General features: G+C 38.3%; 1 pseudogene; it reads right to left on the reverse strand.

Moving 5' to 3' along the window:
• Positions 1 to 582: 582 nt before the first annotated feature.
• On the reverse strand, positions 583 to 665 carry LOC123945279 (annotated as a pseudogene).
• Between the last annotated feature and the right edge of the window lie 7911 nt (positions 666 to 8576).

Raw genomic sequence — 8576 nt, forward strand, 5'->3', positions numbered from 1 at the left:
AGAATCATTTGTTTCTCATCAGCAAGTCTTCCTTTAGCTTTAGCACTTTATCGTGTCCTGGTCATGTTCTTTGTAAGAGGCTTGAGAAATCAGAACTTTGGATCAATAGGTGGCTTAGCATAACTCAGCCCACCGACCAGTCAGTTCTGCCTGGAAAGCTGGAGATCTTAGGTCAGATCATCATTCCCTCCATTCTGTTACTGAAGACCACTATTCTCTTAGAAACTTTGTTTCTTATCAGAACCAATGGACTACTGAATGTAAAAATATGGTAACCGGGGTTGTCCGGGTAGCTCAGTCATTAGGCATCGGCTGTCAGCTCAGGTCATGATCCCAGGGTCCTGGGATTGAACCCCAGATCAGCTCCCTGCTCTGTGGAAAACCTGTTTCTCCATCTCCCACTCCCTCTGCTTGTCTTCCCTTTCTGTCTCTCTGTCAAATAAGTAAAATCTTAAAAAATATATATATGATAGCCAACCAAGTATTGCCTGCAGACCTCATATAAAAACAAGCCTACCAAATCTCAAGATTATAGCTTTGATCAGACTGACTTTTTCTAACTCCTTATCCTTATCTTCTGTTTTCAATTAGCAATAATCATCAATTAGCAATAATCGCACCTCGGATAAACCTCATTGGCTACGATACTGCCACTGCGCAAAGCTTCTCGGTTTTCTTAACTTCCTGTAATTCTGGAACAATAGCATGTGATCACATCAGTGTTGTTATTGTTTGTTTGCCTCTCTGAACTGTAAACTGCTGGCTTAGCATATGTGTTCTAGACAGCAATAAAACAAACAAACAAAGGGGAAAAAAAGAAGGAGGAAGAGAGAGAAGAAAAAGAAGAAAAAAGGAAGGAAAAAACACTTTTGAGGGATACTTGGATGACTCAGTTGGCTAAGCGTCAGACTCTTGATCTTGGCTCAGGTCACGATCTCAGGGTCATGAGATCAAGCCCCACATCAGGCTGTTTGTTCAGAGTGGAGTCTGCTTGAGATCCTCTCCCTCTGCCCCTCCCCCTGCTCTTGCTTGCTCTCTCTCTCTCTCTCACTCAAATAAATAAATCTAAAAAGAAAGAAGGAAAGGAAGGAAGGAAGAAAGGAAGAAAGAAAAAACACTTTCGAGTCAATACGCTATGGAAAGCTTGAATAAGATCAAATGAGATAAATATGTATTTGAGTATACTAATCATTCCAACGATATGCAAGCTATTAATATTATGTCCTGTTTGTCAAATAAAATGGTTGTGCAGAAGACCTAGGCATGACTTGAGATATACTGCATGGTTTGTAATATTTAAAAATAGGAGCATTTCATCAATTCACCTGGTGTGTCCTTGAAGGGAACTGTTGGACACAGCTGATCTTTGGCAAGAAGGCTCAGATTGACCCAACTACGGAGGCATCTTCTTAATCTAGACCTAATTTGGGGCCTGTACTTAGTAGACTCTCAGTAAATATTTAGGAAGAAGTGCTTAAGTCAGTGAATTCTTAGGTCAAGGCTTATATTTTTCTGCCCACTGTTATTAACAGTATGCACAACTAATCACAATAAAAGAAAAAGTTACAGAAACAAAAAAGTAGAAATACTTAAATACTTAAAATCCTATAACATTAATATATTATAGAGAATCAGAAGTGGGTAAGAAATGGCACAATGCTCACACGATTTTTGCATGAATAGACAGTCAAGGGGTATAACACTGGGAGAGATTAGACAAGTCCAAAAGAAACTTTACATCATGGCCCCTTGAATTTATTGACATTTTATTATTTTAGTTTGCCTTTTTCTTTTTAGACTTACTTGCTTTATTTAATAATCCTGTAGCTTTTTCCATTTTTCTTTTAATGTCCTTTAAAATATCAGCATGTTACATAACAGTGAATAAAGCATCACTTTATCTTCCTATGTCCCATCTACCTCAGGACAAGAAACATAGCAGATACTCAGAAAACATGAGTTTGTTTATGAATAAGTGGTTAGTAAATATTATTGGCTAATTTGTATAAAAAGTTGGTGTTTGCAGAGCAATGATTAAAAAATAATCCAATCGATAACATCTGGTTATTCACATAGGATTATGTACATGTCACATGTTGCTTTCCCATAATTAATGTGTTTTGCATAATGAATTAGAGTGTTATAAGCATACCTTTATTTCTTGGTGATTTGGAAGAACATGTTACAATAATGTCATTTTCCATGAATGTAAAGGAAAAAATCACCTGGCTTTTGGAAGTTTAATGGGGGGGGGCATTTTCTATGTTTTTATTCCATTTCTGTTATTTCCATTTGAAATCACTGATGTTATTCCTATGTTTCTCAAAGAGGAATTTGGAAAAAGCCTAAGAACTTGATAAATAGTGATTACAATGAAAAGCACTGTATTTTCTAAACCTTCAGAGGCTCCCTGCATCCATTCTGTTCTTCTCTATGAGATAGAAAATAAGACAGCAAGTCCTAGATAAAACCCTGGTCTGTGAGAATCTTTCAAAGCACAATGAAAGGGAAACCTGGGTGGCTCCATGAGTGAAGTGTCTGCCTTCAGCTCAGGTCATGGTGCTAGGACCCTGGGATCGAGCCCAACCTTGAGCTCCCTGCTCTGCAAGGAGTCTGCTTCTCCCTTTCCCTCTTTTGCCCCCCCTGCTTGTACTCTCTCTCTCTCTCATTCTGAAAAATAAATAAACGAAATCTTTTAAAAACAAAACAACACACACACGATAAAAACAAATGAAAAAGAGCACAATGAAACACTCCAACCAGTAGTGACCTAGAGGGGACCAGAGAGACCAAAGAGGGAAGAGGGATTGCTTGTCAACAGCAATTTCCCTTAATACCCCCCACACACCTCCTTCTGGTCTTTGATTAAATACTCTGAAATGTATTTCTCCAATGCTCAAATGAAGATGATAATTTCTTAGAATTGTGTGAAGATTAAATGAAATAATATTTTATAGCAATGAATTAGTAGCATGATATCAGGTATATTAAATCATAAATTTTAATCATAAATCATAAATGTTGCTTGTTCCCCTTATTATAAATATATCAAATATTAAAACAAAAATTGTTCCTATGTTTTTTTAAGGCTGGGTGAGCAAAGTAGAATGGGTAATGAATGTAGCTGTAGGCCAAGCCTGGTATTCACTGACAGAAACCCAAAACAGAAGAGTTAACTGCCAATCTTTCACAAGCAAAATGGTCCAAAGGTGACAGAAGTGCAAGCCATAACCTGCCATGAAAACATCTCTTATTTTACCTGGTCATTTTTTAGATTTAAAAAATGCGAAGAGGGGCACCTGGGTGGCTTAGTTGGATAAGCGCCTGCCTTTGGCTCAGGTCATGATCCCAGAGTCCTGGGATCGAGTCCCTCATCAGGCTCCCTGCTCAGCGGAGAGTCTGCTTCTCCCTCTGCCTGCTGCTCCCCCTGCTTGTGTTCTCTCTCTCTCTCTCTCTCTGTGTGTGTCAAATACATAAATAAAATATTTTAAAAATTTTTTAAATAAAAATTAGAAATGAGACAAGAAGCATTAGGTGTTTTGCCAAAGTTCTTTTAATACTCGTTTCAGTTAGGGTGAATTTATTCTCATTTTCCAGAACCTGAAGTCAGAAAGTTTGATTAAACCTCCCCAAAACACAAATGAAGAAAGTAGAGTGTTGATTGTTATCTTGCACTTTATGTGGGCTTCTGTTTTCTTTCTTTAGATGAGAAAACTGAGGCTCAGGGCACGTAGGCAAGGACTGGGAGGAATAAGGATTGGCCTTTGAGTCAGACAGCCCTGTGTTTCCAATCCCGCCTCTGTCCTTTGCTGGCAGTGTGAGCTCTGACAAAAACAATTAACCTCTCTAAACCTCCAGAGATTCTAAACAGTATATTTTTAATTGGCTTGTTTAGTGTTGCCTAAAATATATCCCTTTGGAACACTTGTTCCATCAGATGTTTAAAAGTGTTAAATAAAAAAAAAAATTGTTTCAGCGGTCCAGCAAGTCTTAGAAAAGCTGGTTTAAAACAAAGTTAAGCAAGTTCCTATATTGCAAAACCCTCAGAGCCTCTGAAATGCTAATTACTTCAAAATCTCTGGGGAAGAGAGAGTGACAGGAAGCATCAATGTTTCACAGAAAATAGTTTCCAAAGTTCAATTCTTTGTGTTCCTTAACATTGTATTATGTCTCCTAAGGTTGCAAAAAGTTCTTCATTTTTCAACTGTCATTTAAACATCATATCAAGTTTTTCACATAAATATGAAACAGATCAAGACAGAATATTCTGCCCTGAAAAGTTTCCCACCTGTCCCACCCCAGTCATCCCTCCCACCCCCAGAAGAAGGCACTGCTATTCTGAGGGCTATCATGTTGGATTAGTCTTGTCTCCTCAAGAACCCCATGTAAAGGAAATCACAGAGAGTATGCTTCTGTGTGCCTGGCTAGCTTAGCGCCATGTTTGTTGTTTATTTTACTATTGTTATCATTCCTGGTCTTTTTAATAGCTTTATTGAGAGGCATAATTAACACACAACAAATTACACATATTGAAAGTGTACCAATGTATAAGTGTTGTTATATACATACAGCTGTGAAATGATAAAATGATCACCTGTGATATGTGAAATGATCACCACAACGAAAACAAGGAACCTGATCATTAGCCAAGAGATCCCTTCGGTCCCTTGCCAATCCATGTGACCTCTGATCTGCATTCCGACACTGTAGGTTGGTTTGCACTTTCTAGAGATTTATATAAATTAAATGATACAAGAAACATTCTTGTCGGGTTTCTTTCATTCAGCAAAATTATTTTGAGAGTCATCCATGTCATTGCATGGAACCATAGCCCATTCCTTTTGATTGCTGTGTAGTCTTCTATTGTAGGGATATATCACCTTTTTAAATATCTGCACTATTAATGGACTTTTGAGTTGCTTCCAGCTATTAGCTATAACAAATAATACGGGTATGAACATCGATGTAAAAGTGTTGGATGAATGGATGCCTTCATTACACTTCGGTTATACCAAGAGAAGATCGGTTGAATCATAAGGTAAAATATATGGTGTTTTACTTTTTTAAAAAAGTTCTGATGTGACTTTCCAAGTATTTTTAACATTTTACATCCCCGTTGATGGCATAGAGAATTCCAGTTGCTACACATCATCTCCAAGATACGCGTATCTCCAAGATACACACCATCTCCAAGCTGGGTAGTCTTTTGGAAAAGCAGAAGCTTTGAATTTTGATGAAGTTCAATTTATCAGTTTAGTTTTTTATACATCATGCTTTTGATGCCATAGCTAAGAAAACTTTGTCTAACTCAGGTTCATAAAGATTTCTCCAGTATTCTTGGAATTTCATTGTACTAGTTTCTACGTTTAAGTGTATGACCCATCTTGAGTTGAGTTTTTATATAGTGTGAGGTATGAAGAGGATTTCAATTTTTGCTTATGGGTATTCAAATATTATAGTACCATTTATTTTTATTTTTTAAATATTCTATTTATTTATTTGAGAGAGAGTACAAGCAGCAGGAGGGGCAAAGGGACAAACAGACTTCCTGCTGAGACAAGAGCCCAACGTGGGGCCTGATCCCAGGACCCTGGGATCATGACCTGAGCCAAAAGCAGAGGGTTTAACCCACTGAGCCATCCACGCGCCCCCTCATTTGTCTTTCTAGTAGATTCCACTGAATTTTACACATAAGTGATAATGTCTTCTGTGAATAAAGACAGTTCCATTCTCCACTTTTTAATCTGGAAAAGAAATGAACTAGTATTACAACAACATGGATGAATCTCAAAATAATTGCACAGAGTGAAAGAAGACGGACAAAAAAAAAAACATAAAAATAAAAACCCAGCATGATGTACTATATTACTCCATGTATATAAAATATAAGAAAATAAGAAAATGCAAACTTATCTGTAGAAAACAGATCATTGGTTGCCTGGGCCCAGAGAGTAGAGGGTTAGAAAGAGATAGGACAGAGGAATTGAAAAGGACACAAGGAAATTTTGGGTGAGGATGATGTTTATTGTAGTCCTGGCTCCACAAGTGCATGCATATGGCAAAACTTACCAAATTTGAAAGAATTAAATATGTGCTATTTCTTATATGCCACTTAGATCTTCATTTTTTTAAGACAAAACAATGTTTATTAGAGCACAGAAAATTTGTGTTTTTCTTTCCAGGCACTTAGAACACTACCAGTATGGACCCCTTGTACTTAAACCAAGTCTCCCATTTGGCTTGAATACAATCAGAGATTAACTGAATTCTGTGTTAAAGGTACATGTTTGCAAACTTGCTTTTATAAACACTCACAGTAAGGATGCATGGGGGACTCAGTCGTTTGGGTGTCTACCTTTGGCTCAGGTCATGATCTTGGGGTCCTGGGATAGAGCCCCATGTTGGTCTCCCTGCTCAGTGGAGAATCTACTTCTCCCTCTGCCTCTGCCCTTTCTCCCCACTCCCAGATAACACTCTCTATGTATCTCACTCTGGCTTTTTATCTCAATATAAATAAAATCTTAAAAAAATCATAAACAGTCACAGGAGAGCGTTTTCCTGTTGCCACTCAGATACAGAGTTCAAGCTGACAGATGCTATCTACCATTTCGAGGTCCCAGGTTTATCTCTCTATTCCCTGCCCCTTCCCTTGTTCCTAACCCTTATTTCCCAGGCACTGGCTTTGCAAAGCCAAGGATGCTTTATGTGTCTGTATTGCTAAGATCACTACTGGAAATGAAGCTCAGAGACCGTGAGAACTCTTTATTCAACCAAGCATGTTGTGCTGTTCCTTTGGTTTGTTTTTCCTCCTACCTTTTATTGGTTGAGTTACAAGATGAGCTATCATAAATATCTGACCATCTGTTCTCACCTTTTGAATAACACTTGACTTCAAGCCCTCAACCACTAAGGTAGGAAGAAAACACGGCACAACTTTCTAAAATCACTAAGTAGCAAGTGACGAAGGCAGGGATCCACGGTTCATCTAGGCATTTTTTGTGTTTATTTTTTGATGTTATTTGCAATGATCATTGTGTCTTTGATGTCAGAGCCCTCATTACTCTCCAGTCATCCTTTCGTGATAATGTGCCTTAATTCAAAACTGTATTTTTACATACATTCTCTCTTAAGCATAAAGAATAATTCTCAGATGAAATGCGAGAGATTGAAAGAAGGAAATCAACCCTTGGCTTGTCTTAAAGAGTACCAGCTACCATCATCATGTTCTTCCCCATTAGATATAAACAACTATAAGTGAAAACAAGGACATCTTTTATTTCAAATCATGAGCCTTTCTTTTGGCATCTCCAAAATGCTTTCATGATAGATTAATATTAAAATGGAAGTTCTGGTCACTGTCTGTAGAAAGTGCTTGGCAGTCAGAAGTAATCAATAAATACTTTTTTTTAATGAATGAATGGATAAACAACAACTGTGTTTTTAAAAAGACAGAAAGACTCGATGGTGAAATGGACACTAGGTGGGACGCATCTGATCTTCATAGGAAAATGTGAAGATTTCACGTTTTTGTCTTCACATAACCTGTGCTAGATACTGGGGATAAACAGATGTGAGCAAAACTGTTCCTAACCTAGAAATGCTTTAGATACTGTAATGATGGGGATAGCATATTTGTGAATCAAGAGCTTGGTTGATGGTTTAAGAAATTGGCCATGAGTAAGGTAATCTATCACTTTGCTCCCTAGCTGGAAGGGTGGCTGGTAGTCTGATGCACAGAGATAGTCCAAAATTCCCTTCCCTTCCAGGTTAGAGAGTGGAAGTCCAACCATTAAGTGGTTAGCCTGGGGTAGGAATTCCAGTTGACTTGGGTTAACTCTGGGACATCAAAGCTCTCATTGGAAGTCCAAATTCTCCTAAGATGGTTCATTTAAATTCTTCAGGTAAACCCCCTGAGTGGAAAATGCCTAAAGGTCTATAGCTCATGAATACAGGGTATGTGCAAAAGATGAATTGCAGCACGCCTAGCCCAGCTCTTCTGTGGTCAGCTTTTAATTTCTGTTTTTAGACCAACCTCTAATCCCTGTGTAAGGTATCCCTCAACCCTGAGGTTAGTGGTTCTCCCTAGGTTTGGCTGAAAGGACAAGTTCCTTGTGCAGCTGCAGGACTTTGTGCACAAATTCTCAAACTTGGATACCTCTGTAGCTTTCATCCTTCTGCATATGCCATCGGCTTTCCATTTTCTGGAAATCTGTTACAATCCCCCACCTGCAGTAAATTCTCCTCCTGCTCACTCTCTTCACTGTCACTGGACTTCCATTTGTCCAACCCACCATACTGAGCCAGGATTCAGATCTTCCTCCCCTGACTTTTCTCACTGCCCCTTTTGTTTCTCTTTGATCTTTTAAAATCTTAAACTGGGGCGCAATTTTATTTTTTTAACTGTGAGTGTGCATTACCTTGGTTAAAAAGAGAAACTCAGATATGTAGAGAGCAAACAAACGCTATACATATAGGATGAGACATTTGGAAGCAGGTGAAGCATGGGCATCAAGCCCCTGTTTCATCCGGTCTGAGATGATCACTACCATGATAGAAGGTAAAGAGGAGAAGTGGTT

This window comes from Meles meles, chromosome 6 (genome assembly GCF_922984935.1).
Source record: "Meles meles chromosome 6, mMelMel3.1 paternal haplotype, whole genome shotgun sequence".
In the NCBI taxonomy this organism is placed as follows: domain Eukaryota; kingdom Metazoa; phylum Chordata; class Mammalia; order Carnivora; family Mustelidae; genus Meles; species Meles meles.